The following is a 13,424-nucleotide window of genomic DNA, read 5'->3' as shown; positions in this document are numbered from 1 at the left end:
AAAGAAAGAAAGAAAGAAAGAAAGAAAGAAAGAAAGAAAGGAACAGAAAGGGAGAGAGAGAAACAAACAGCCATGACACCTTCCCTTAACTTCATGACGTCATGAAATGCAAACACTTCCTCTTTGTAAAGTGCTCTCATATGTGTACGTCCTCGCACAGGAAAGGCCGGGAACTCTGTGTGTCACATTGTTACTGAGAAGAATGCTCAAAATACATTCTAAGGAAACAATGTTTCTTCCAGTTAGAAACAGTTACCAAGGTGTGATCTCACAAGTCAATAATCATAACATTTAGCTGGGCTTTGAAGCAAGACCTTATTTTTAAATTAATTTTTATTTGAGGCTGGGTCTCACTGTGTGGCCCTGGTTCATCTGAAGCTATGTAGACAAGGTGGCTTAGAACTCATAGAGATCAGCTTTCCTCTGCCTCCAGAGTGCTGGAATTAAAGGTGATCACCTGCTTTGTCTGGCCTTTTTTTTAAAAAAAATATGATTATTAATTAATTAGTTTATTTGTATGAGTGTTTTGCTGGCTTGTATGCCTGTGTACTGTGTGTTGGCCTGGTATCCCAGGAGGCCAAAAAGGGGGTTAGTTATAGATGGTTCTGAGTTCCCTTCTCGGTGATGGGAACTAAACATAGGTCCTCTGCAAGGACAAGTGCTCTTAACCACGGGGTCATCTCTCCAGGCTCTTTTCTATTTGTTTCTCAAGTCTGTTGAGTTCACTCGGAAATCCAAAACAGCCGGCTAATGGCCAGAACTAAAATACCCAAGCTAATCCTGTTGAAACTCCCTCCAAACCAGAGTCATTCTCAAATCTAAATTTTTGCAGGGGCAGCCTCCGAAGCCTTAGCAGGTATCTACAGTGCCCTTGGGAGCCAGCTTTGGAATCCAAGGAGTATCTAGGCAAACCTGTTGTTTGGTCCTGTGTTCTGCCTTTTCTGCTCAGAGAAGCTCAAGCCATGGTGACAGGCCTGTGATGTCAGTATCCAGGAGCTGGGGACGGAAGGATGATCTGCCCATTGTCATACTCACTTGGCTACACTGAATTCCAAGCCAGTTTGGGATACATGATGAGACCCTGTCTCAAAACAAAACCTCCATTTAGAAACTGAAATTCCCATTGTAGTTCAGGGGTCTTACCCTGGTTATTCGGTATTTAAATGTCTGATGCATTGACAGTCAGAGCACACTCAGGTCTAACCCAGGAGTAGGAAGTAATAGGATTTCTATCTTACCACAGCCTGGCCCATATAGGGAAGGGCACCAGATACTATGACCCCCATATGCTGACCTTCTTCTTGAATTATCTTCAAGGCCAAACTCTCTGGGAGATTTTGAAAAGCTGGCCAGCAGATGTTAGAAGTCATGTAAAAAGTGTTTGTTAGAGCAACTGGCTTTCATTTCCAGAGCCCTCATGGAGACAGAACAAGAGAATTGATTTACTCAGTTGTCATATGACCTCCACAATTTCACTGTGATACACACATGCATGCACATACACAAATAAGAAATATTATTTTAGCCGGGCAGTGGTGGCGCACGCCTTTAATCCCAGCACTTGGGAGGCAGAGCCAGGCGGATTTCTGAGTTCGAGGCCAGCCTGGTCTACAGAGTGAGTTCCAGGACAGCCAGGGCTACACAGAGAAACCCTGTCTCGAAAAAAAAAAAAACAAAAAAAATATATTATTTTATAAATAATGTATGTGGGTACATGATTGTTGAAGGCACACACCCATGTATCAGAATGCATGTGGAGAACACAGGACTTCCATACTCTTCCTTCCTAGTCAGGTTCCTGTACCTCACCTTAGTTTAATCACTAGGCCTGACTGCTGGGGATGGTCTGCAGTTAATCCTGAAGGACTCAATAGCCCCCTGCACCCTTTCACTGACAATCATTCATTCTATTTCCCAGTGAGAAGCTGGTTCCTAACAGGACAAGTTGCACACTGGACTTATGTCTTAAAGGGCAAGAAGCCATGCCCGTGGTAATTATTTAATTTTAAACAGAAGAAAAGAGAGGAAGGGGAAAAGAAACAATCTGATTTCTGATTTTGTATTAACTGAGCAAAGTTGTTTGTCTTCCTGTAACCATTTCGTGTGGAGGTAAGTTTACTGCTGAATTTTAAAACACAGGAAGATTTCTTATCATTTATTTTTTTCTTGACTTGGATGTGAAATTCTACATGGACCATTGAATGCATTTATGTCGTGCATAGTATCAGAGTTGCTTAAAGTGTGGGTTTTGTTGTTGAACAGACTTCAGGAAATCTGCCTGGATCTCTTGCTGTGTGAACCCAGACATGTTACATAACTCTCCGAATTAGTTGTGTTGGTTTTTTTTTTCAGCCCTTAAGCACTGTTAAACACAGCGTTGTTTATAAGGATTAAGTAAGACTCCAAGTATGTGTGTGGGTACTTATTACTCTTATCAGTAGTAAGCCATCTACTTCCAGGAGTGTTTCTCGACTAACTGTAGGAATATATACATAATTATATATCTTTCTATGCTTAATAACAGATGGGAAATTTAATGTTGGTATGTATTTTTTAATGTGTATGTGTGTGGTCCGGAGTGTATGTGTGTGCATCATGTGTGGTACCTGAAGTGTCCAGAAGAGGCATCAGATCCCCAACACTAGAACTGCAAGCTGTTGTGGGCTGCCCAATGTCATCCGTAAGAGAAGAACTCAGATCCTCAGCAAGAACTGAGCAAGACTTCATAACTGCCTAGCCATCTCTTCAGCCCCCCCCCAAATATTCAAATCCCTTCACCCCCACCCCACCCATCTCTCTAGCATCAGTATATAATCTTGGCTAGGCCAGGACTCATTATATATACTAGGCTGTCCTCAAACTTAGAGATCTGCTTTCTCTGCTTCTGGAGAGCTGGGATTAAAAGCATGATATATATTTGACATGTCTAAAAGTTTCTTTATATTAAAATTGTTTTTTTTTTAAAGAAAAGCCTTTAAAACCATCTCCTTGGTTCATCTTTTAAAACCTCTCTGTTGTAGCAGGTGGTTCTTGTCTATCTGGGAGTATGTTTGGGTTACAGTTGCTTTTTCTGAACATTTTCTTGCCAAATTCTTTTCTCTGTATCCCCACCCACCCTTAACCACCATGACATTTGTTACTTTAAAAGAAAAAAATATTATTCTTATTGGCTACTATGACTTTTCATCAGAAAAATGAAGTGAAACTATGAATGTCTGTAGATTATGAATTTTTGTTTTTCCATTTTTTGTTGTTGATTGAAAGAAAGCCTCCTCTCTTAGCTACTTCTGGGAAAGGATGGCTCTGGTGTGCATAATCACTTGTTTACTGGCATTAGAGTCCATCTGTAGGAGGAATTCAGAGCCAGCTTTTGTGAGTACTATGCATTTTTCAGATCTGGCCCCCTAGGTGTGGCTAATCTAGTTTTTAAAAGATAATTTACTATCTGAACAACAGCCAATTGTTATCAGATCCTCAGCTATGTCTCTAAAATGAGAAAGAAGAGGTGCTGCTACCCCACTCCGGAGCCTTTGCTTCCTGATGGAGGAGGGAAAGGCGAGTAGCACTAACCCAGTGCCATGCTACTTTGTGTCAGAGATGACTTGATTGGCCTGACCATCTGTTGTCTTAGTCAGTTGTTCCTCCACCAAGCTTCATGGAGAGGAGGCCATTTCCTGTCTGCTGCTGTCCACTGGAGAAATGACTTACAGTGCACTGCAGGTTTGGTTTTGGTTTTTGATTTTTTTGTTCGTTTTTGTTTTGTATTGTGCTAATAACAAAGACACTACACCAACAAAAACTAGGTGCACTCTCCCTATTCTTCCTGCCTGCGGTGTAGAATATTGATTTTAAAGACCTGATTTTTTTCTTTAAGAATTATGCTACCCACAGCTTTGAAAGAATTACAGAGATTTCACAGAAACGTTAAATCCTACCATGTCATTTCATAGTTCTGAAAATACTTTTTCTGAAGTACATATAATGTGATAGAGGGTTTCTGCAATCTTAAAAGACAATTGACAATCCTCGGCACAGCACTTTTGCTTTTCACAGCAGCTTTGCTGTTCTTCCTATCAAAGGGAGGAGGTAGATAGATAGATAGAATGCTAATGAGAAGGTATTACCAATAGATAAAAACATTTGCACATAACCTGTTAGCCTGGTGATATGAAATAATTATCAATAATGATAAAAACCATTGTTTTCTAAAACCAGATATCATAATGATATGAGAGCCCACATAGTCCCTTTTCTTACTATGCCCTGTACTTATGACCTTACCTTGTTTGACCTGGTTTACGTATGAACTAGTGAGATAGTTCCCTCTTCCAATCCTATTAAAACATTACTGTGAAGAGACCATTACCTGGGTCGGGCAGTGGTGGCACACACCTTTAAACCCAGCACTTGGGAGGCAGATGCAGGTGGATTTCTGAGTTCGAGGCCAGGTCTACAGAGTGAGTTCCAGGACAGCCAGGACTACACAGAGAAACCCTGTCTCGAAAAACCAAAAAACAAAACAAACAAACAAAAAAAACCAAGACCAAAAAAAAACCCCATTATTTGGTCAAATATCATGAAAACTCTGCAGAAATATTATAAATGTGTTGCTAATATCAATCTCCTGTAATCTTCAGAACTTTTTATTTTTATGATTTCATGTAAGGAAAATAGCTTTGGAATTTTTATGTGGCCCTAGCTGGCTTTGAACTTCTGATGCCCTCTCTCCACCTTCCAAGTGCTGGGATTATAAGCATGAGCCACAGTGCCTGAGGTTTTGGGGTTTTGTTTTTATTTTGTAGGTCTGGCTGTCCTGGTATTCTCTATGTAGATCTCAGATTCATTGAGATCCACCTGCATCTGCCTCCCAACTGTTGTAACCAAAGATATGTACCCCTACACCCTACTTTGCTTTGTTGAACAGGGTGCTACCATGAAGCCCAAGTGGACCTCGAACTCACCACATAAACCAGGCTGGTCTTAAAATTGTGAACGTATTGCTATTTTCCTGCCTCTTTCTCTTGAGTACTGGGGTAACAGCTAAATCATGTTTTCAGTATTACTGGTAACAGTGAGTCAATCTTACCCTCCTTCATTTTAGTAGGTTTCCATACAATATTGTGTGTAAGAGTATTACTCCTTCATTTTCTTCATTGTTTTTCCTTAATTTCCTGCCCTAGTTGGCAGAATTTGGCTTTTTGTTCAAGAATCTTCACAGAGTCTTTGTCCATTTTTATCCTAGTAAAAAACACCTTCAAGTGAGGACTGATCATGTGGGCACATGAGCCTCTGGCTTCTTCCTGCAGCTCCTGTGCAGTGGACATCTGGACCACTTTCCTAACTTCCCGCTCTTCATAGCTCCCCTTCCTCCTCCATAAACCTTGTTGTTCTTTCTTTCGGTTTATCTTGTCTTCTTTCTGCTTGACTTAGCTTGATGACAGTCTTAGATAGGACTGTCCTATGCTGGTGCTGAACTTGTGATCTTCTTGCTTCAGTCTGGCATATGCTATGGTAACTGACATATGCCATCATGTCTGGATTCTCATCTCTTCTGATGAGCATAGATCAGTGAATGCTGTACTTTGGTCTCAGTTCTTTGGGAAGTGAGTAAGACATAATCATCTTTTATAAGAGGGAAGGTGATTGAAATATCTTTTATGTTGTGGAGAGGTGGCTCAAGCGTTTAGAGACTTATAATTTCCAGGCATATCCCCCGCACCCAGCCCCCAACCCCCTCTGCGTGGTATAAACACACAAATAAAAAGTAAGGTCTTAATTTAGCTCCATTGATGACTGAAAAGGGTGCAATTGCGTTTCTGATCCACTCCTGCCTTTCAGGAGTGACTTAATAGTAGTCATTCTGCCTTGCATGGAATTTGGAAGATGGAAAGAGCACCCTCTGCTGAACTTGTTAGCGAGGCATGGGTCCTTGGAGATACACTCAAAATGATGCCAATTGGAAAACCCGTCAGAACCACCTAGGGAGCTTTGGGAAGAACTATGTGTAAGCAGATTCCCAACTCTAATTCTGGAGATCCTGAGGAGAAGTGCATGGATTAGCTCTGGGGTGAAAGCTAACAAGGCCTTTCAGCAGATTTGCAGGAGTCAGATCTATAAGCCCTTCAAAAACCACTGGGACCGCTTATCTGTGCATACGTAATAGATAAAGGCATTTAGTAGCCAGACAGATGCCTTCTTTCTCTAGTCCCAGAACTTGGGAAGTTAAAGTAAGAGGATTTTCAACTGGAGGCCATTTTGAGCTACATAGTGAGTTCCAGGTCAACCCAGACTGTGCCAGTGAGGCCCAGTCTCCAAAACAAAACAACTAAGCAAGACTAGTTTAGGCCTCTCTTAGTTACATTATTTCCTTTCCTACAGATACTCTTAACTGGTGAGACGTAAAAATCGAAATGAAGCAGGTTAGCATTATTTGATATCCAATTTTCTTCATATCCTCTACAGTGTTTGCAAATGTTCTAGACAAGTGTGTAGAAAATCTAATGAGATCTGACTCACTGCCAGCTCAGAGCCCATGGGTGTGTGAGAAGTCAGTAGTTTCCTCCTCCAAGGCTGGCACTACAGTTTGTTCTCTCTCTCTCTCTCTCTCTCTCTCTCTCTCTCTCTCTCTCTCTCTCCCTCCCTCCCTCCATCCCTTCCTCCCTCCCTCCCTCCCCCTCTGATACATGTATATATATGAATATTTGGTTTGGACAGGGGTTTTCTATATATCCCAGCTTGGCCTTAAACTCAGAGATTTGCCTGCTTCTGCTAGAATTAAAGATGTGTGCCACCAAACCTGGCCTCTCATTTTATATTTTTGATCACAGTGTTATTACTGTTTGGCATGATGGCCAACCTATGGCCTTGCATTTCACAACAGCTTGTTGTGAATCATATCTAAGCACTGGTCACAAACCAGGGACCCCTCCCAGAAAGGCTGTGAGGTAAAAAGAGACGTATTTGTCTCTGAAGGTAGGATGTGACAAGGTACCCTGAGCGGGTCCTTGTCTTCCTCATCCTCTGGTCGGTGGTCTTACTAAGCTTGGGCAGGGACATGCAAGGAAGGAATGGTTGCAGAAGGCTGTGTTTTCATGGCTTGGTGTCACCAGGTAAAGGCTGTTAGCCTGGTTATGTTAGCCTCTCATTTTGCTTAAGTTGATAAACTTCTGTGGTGCAGACAGGCAAAAGCAGGGCCTCGTGAACTTTAGACAGCTGCTATAACCCATGCCAGTATATACATATGCATATGCATATACATATACATATACATATACATATACATATACATATACATATACATATACATATACATATACATATACATCATTGCTCTTTTCCTTGTCTGCGTGTGACAGCTATTCACATGTGTATTCATGTGAATGTGATTGCCAGCACTTGTGTGGAGGTCAGAAGACAACTTTTCAGTCTGTGTGCTGGGGATTGAGTTCAGGTGATGATGTTTTGCTTGGCAAGAAGCTTCACCAGCTGAGCCTTCTTGCCAGACCCTGATGGTGACTTGTAACAGATAGTAGATCTGAATGAAGTAAATTTTCCTGAACCACTTACATCCAGGGAATGCCCGAAGCCACTGTGTTCCAGAAAGCAAGAACTAGAAAAATCTGTCTAGATTGAACATCTTGGAAAATGTGAAGTTATCACTTTTCATGTACGTGCGTGCGTGTGTGTGTGTGTGTGTGTGTGTGTGTGTGTTTGACTCTTTTTGTTTGTTTGTTTGTTTGTTTGTTTTGAGACAGGGTTTCTCTGTGTAGCCCTGGCTGGCCTCGAACTCAGAAATCTGCCTGCCTCTGCCTCCAAGTGCTGGGATTAAAGGCGTGCACCACCACTGCCCGGCGAGGTTGACTCTTAAAGGTACAAGCAACCTAAAAAAAAAAGATATTTAAAAATCACATTAGGTAATGCATGCTTGTAATGCCAGAATTCTGGAGGTTAAGCCAGAGCATTGAGTTTGAGAGCAGCTTGTGCTGCAGTGTAAGTTTCAGGCCAGCCTAGGCTGTGATACCTTGCCTCAGAAAAATTCAGAAAATGGTATTGCATACCTGTAATCCCAGCTTGTAGAAGACAGAGCAAGAAGGACTGCTGCACATTTAGGGTTGGCCTGAAGAACGTGATCTGTTTGAGGCCCTGCCTCTAAAAACTAACAATGCCACCAAGATGGCTTTGGATAAAGGTGCTTGGCTGTTGCTAGACTGAAAACTTGAGTTCAAGCGCTCAGAACCTCACAGTAGAAGGAGGCAGTGGATTTTCACACGTTGTCCTCTGATGTCTACACAGGCAGCATAGCAGGTATACCACCCACCACTATAAATAAAATGTAATAAGTAGTAAAACCCAAAACCAACAACAGTGTTCTCTTTGGCCACACATTTACTAAAATTAAAATACTGCAGAGATGATAAACTTGGCTCATGTGCAGGAGTTAAATGCAGCATTATAAAGTGTTCCGTGTCTTATTAAAATATTGTGTGTGTAGGCGAGGCGTATGTGAGAGTGTGGGTGCAGAGGTCAAAGGACAACTTTGTGGAGTCGGTCCTGTCCTTCCTCCTATATGTGGGACCCAGAGATACCACTCTGCTTAGGCAGCCTTGGGTGGGAAGCATCTTTGTCTGCTCAACCATCTTGTTGACCTGGATTTTATTTTATGTTTTGAGGATGGGGAGATGGCCCTGTGGGCAAAGGTGCCTGCTGCCAAGCCTGACCCGGGAGACCCAAATGGGGAAAGAAGAGAATCAACTCCCACAAGTTATCCTTTGGTTTCTACAGGTGTGCCCTAGGAATGTCCTAGGGTATATAAGGGTATACACACACACACACACACACAGGGAAAATGTAACTATTTTTTTTAAACAAAAAAATAATAAAAGCACACTTTTTTGAAGAGTCAATTCAGTCTTCTGGAGGTCAGTGACAATTCAGGACTGTGCCCTAGACTCTGCTAGTAACAAAGTGCCATAAAGACTTTTTCTTCTGTGTTTCAGTGTGCTGGGCAAGACCTCTACTATTGAGCTGTGCTTCTTATGTCTTCGGTAATCTTCAAAGTCAGGCTGTTTTGATTCCTATCTAACTGACTTTTGTTACTTAGCACGAGGAGACATGCATTTGATACAAGCAGGGATGTGTCAGAAAGATTAAGTAGCTCATTTAGGGTTAAGCAGCAGGTAATGCAGTGCTCAGGTTCAGCTGTTGGCATTCTTCTACACATTTATTCTTTTATCCGGGCACACAACGGTGAATGAGCTGGGTTCCTTTGCCTGCATAGATTTTATGCAAAAGTGGGAAGACGGGCGTGCAGTGGGGTTAATACAAAACAGTGTAAGCAGTGTGAGGGAAGGCTGCCGTGCTCAACTCGTGTTTCAGCCTCGGAGAAAGCTCTCCATTGCTGTGATGTTTAAACAGATCTTAGCAGTAAGGAGAGAATTGCAGAGGCCAGTCCTGACACGAACGGGGAGTACTTGATAAAGAGGAAGACTATGGCTAAGAGAGCAGAAGACATTTGAAGAAATGAATTCCAAAGGACTTTCAGAGAGGTCAATTGTGAGAATGGGGTGGGACTACATGAAAAAAAAAAAAAACAGGGTGAGCATGGTGGTGCACACTTTTAACCCCAGTACTCAGGAGGCAGATGCAGCCAGATCTCAGAATTTGAGGCCAATACATTACATAGTGACTTCTAGGTCAACCTGTACTACAAAGTAAACCTTGTCTGCCCCTACAATGCCTACTCGACAAAGGAGGCCAGCTATGGTGATGCATACCTTCAACCTCAATTCTAAAGAGGCAGAGGCACATAATTCTCTGTGAGTTCAAGGCTAGCCTAGTCTATATAATGATCTCTGGGCCAGCCAGGGCTATACAGTGAAACCTTGACTCACAGATTTGACAAGTGTTAAGGAGATAGCTCAGTGATTGAAGCAATTGTCTGCCACTTGAGCAAAAGGACTGGAGGACAGATCCCCAGAACCACCACAGATTCGAGGTAAGCATAACAGCTCAACTTTAATTCCAACCTCAGAGGTGGAGACAAGATGGTCCCACAGCAAACAGGTGAATCATAAGAGGGGTTCTGGGTTCAATTAAATACTCTACCTCAAAGAGTAAAGAAGAAGAGTGCTTGAGGAAGATTCACATCAAATGCTAGCCTCCCTGTGCATGCTCATTTGTACACAAAATGTATGCCCTCCCCACATAAACATAAAAATGGGGGAGGGAACAAAACAATAGCAATGGATTCTAGAGGAGAAGATCTCTGTCAGATTAGCAAATTTGGAATACAGAAATTCCTCTATAGCTTCAGTGAGACAGTGTGGGGACTGAGAAGACAGAAGAGCAGGATGGAGAAGAAGATTCAGTGGATGGGAGGGCTAGCTGTGCATGCCTGACCATCTAAGTTCTGTCACCAGAGGCCATGTGAATAGCCAAGGCAGTGGCATACATCTGTAACTCTGGTTATCCTTGGAGACAGGAGAATTGCCTGGAAATTCATGGCCAGCTAGCCTGGAGTAACAGATGCTGCAACAGAAACAAGAAAGATGCTGTGTCAGCAAGTTGAAAAGTGGAGATCATTGAGATACTTAATATTGAGCCTTAACTGGGCACTTGTAGTGTCACCTAGGAGATGAACCGCTGGATATGCCTAGGAAGGAGTTTTACATTGGGCTAATAGGGGTGGGAAGACCCACTACAAGTATGGGTAGTCACATTCCGTATGTTAGGGTCCTGGACTGAATAAAAAGGAAAAAGAGAGATAAACAGCAGCATTTGTCTCTTCTTTGGCAGTCCGGCCTTCCCCATTGTGGTAGAGGGTACCCCTGACTGTGAGACAAAATGATCTTTCCCTCCCTGTCTCCCTCCCTCCCCTCCCCTTCCTCCCTCCCCTCCTTTCATTGAGGCAGAGTCTCACTATGTAGCCCTGGCTTTCCTGTAACTCACTCTGTAGACCAGGCTGACATCAAACTCACAGAGATGTGCCTGCCTCTGTTTCCACCTCTAGATTACTGGGATTAAAGGTGTGCACCATCACCGCCTGGCTATACTATTCATAAACTGCCATTGTCAGGTTATTTTGTTCCAACACGGTGAGAAAAGTGACTCATCACTTAGGTAAAACTGAGTAGTTGGGGTTAGAGATTAGACCACAAGGAGGAGAAAAGTGGGTCAAGCCAGAGGTGTTCCAGAAATAGAAGATGTGGAGCAGGAAGTCGGGGTGGAGGGAGGGGGAACTGAAGAGGGCAGGGTGTAGCACTTTGCTGAGTATTGATGTGAACCATGGTGAAGGGTTTTCAGCAGTGTGGGGCTGATGTCACTCACAGCTCCTACGTGGCCGATGGGGTGTTTGGTGGTTGTTCCTAGGACTAAAGATAATGGGATGGGTGGTGCTCTTGGGACCAGGCACTTGACAGTTTGTGGGAGAAAATCGCAGCAGTAGACAAGTTATTCTGAAGCACCTGAGAGGCTGCCGTGGGTACATGCTCAGGGGTGGTTGTCTACCTGAACCAGACACTCAGAAGGAAGACTTGGAGTAGATGTTTGAATCTGTTAATCACCAGGAGAAAGGTGATGAAACCAGACTTTTCAGTAGGGAGAGGGAAAAATGAAGCTCCAACCTGGTGGCAGAGAAAGAGCTCTGGGGACAGGACAGGAGGGTCCTTCGTGCCAAGGGGGCAGGGTTAAGGAATAGATTAACAACTTCTAGAGGAAGTATAAGACCTGGTCAGCAAGCCACCAACCAGCAAGCTGTCACAAGGCACTGGTGACAAGAACTGTCCTCGGATGCACAGGTGGACAGTCCTGTGATCTTCAGCCAAGTGAATTTCAGTGAGGAGAGTGTTGATCCCAGAAAGCCAAGCAGGAAGTGAGTGAGGCTGTGCAGACAACTGTTTAAAGAAGACTTACAGTGGAGGGGGTGAGGGAGACAGAGCAGCTAAGAGGGATGTGGGGGAGAAAAGTGGGTTTTTATTTTTAAGATAAGAAACACTTGAACATAGTTTAGTGCCCATAGCAGAGAGAACAAATTAAGGTGGGTGGATGAGGGGAAAGAAATGATAATTTATTGGAGTTATCAACCTTAAAAAGGCAGAGTCTGTGGGCACAGCCTGTGAGAAAAGGTGCATGGACTTGTGTAGCATAGCCCACGCTTTCAGGGGTTTGTTAAATGATTTATTTATTTTTATATTTTAAATATGCATTAGTGTTTTGTTTAAATGTATGTCTGTGTGAGAGTGTCAGATCTCCTGCACTAAAGTTATAGACAGTTATGAGCTGCCATGTAGGTGGCAGGAACTGAACCCGAATTCTCTGTAAAAAAAAACCAGTGCTTTTAATCCCTGCACCATCTCTCTAGCCCCAAGGTCTTCAGTTTTGTTCCTCAGAACAGGAGGGGAAAACTCACTCACTCTGCTGGCAACGCTGGGAACAGGGCAAAGAAACCGGGCCACTCTGTTCACTGTGAAGTTTTCTTTTGATTTTAAGGTTCAGGTAATTTTGTGAAGTTAATTCTAAGCACAGGAGGGAATTGTTGAAAAACCCTGGTCCCCGTTAGTGTAGACCACATGGTTTCCAGCACAGGCTGAGGTCACTCACCGCGTGGATCCCTCCTTTCCAGCCACTCCTTTTTATAGTCTTAAAAAGACACTGTCCAGGTGATGTGCAGGTGACTGTGTACCAAGCTCTCTAGAGCAGCAACAGTTTCGTGATATAAGAATAATCATAAAAATATTGCTTGCCTGATTTGTGCCAGGGACAAAGCATTCATTATTTTTATACTGTCACAAGACCCCATCAGATTTGTGTTATTATCTTCAGTGGGAAGACAAGTGAAGACTCAGAGAGAATAAATAAACTCTTGCAATCAAAGAGCCTGTGGCTGGCTGAGCCAGCCTGACATCCAGGTTTATGTATGGCAGGGTGTGAGCGCTTTGCTTGATCAATCCTTCAGAAATACAAAGTTGGAGCCAAGGGTGGTAGCTCTGTCTTAAAATCCCAATGGTTTGAGGTCAGTCTAGGTACTATCATGAGGTCCTGTTTCACACACCTAAAGAAAAAATAATTAATTGAGAAACTGTATTCTCTAAAAATTTTCTTATGGGAATGGCTTGCCACAAAACTAAAATGTCCTCTTTGTTGACATTATTGAGCAACTAACGAAGGGAGAAATTAGTATTGATGTGTAAGGGAGAGAGTTGAAAGGAAAACTAGACCTAGGTGTGCAGGAAGCGGTAAGAGGGGCTAAGTTGTCTTCAGCATGAAGTCCTTTAGCTTGCCTAGGTGGTGAAGAATTACATCCATTTATTTGACAAAAATCTTAATTTGGGCAGTTATTTTGTTCCCATAGAACTAAAAGTAAATCCTCACATTGAAACTTAATTATGATTATGAGAAAAGGTATAAAGGAGACTTTTAGTGGCCGC

Source organism: Grammomys surdaster, unplaced genomic scaffold (assembly GCF_004785775.1).
Source record: "Grammomys surdaster isolate TR1022 unplaced genomic scaffold, NIH_TR_1.0 126531, whole genome shotgun sequence".
NCBI classification, from domain to species: Eukaryota; Metazoa; Chordata; class Mammalia; order Rodentia; family Muridae; genus Grammomys; species Grammomys surdaster.
Note: the sequence above shows the minus strand (reverse complement) of the source record.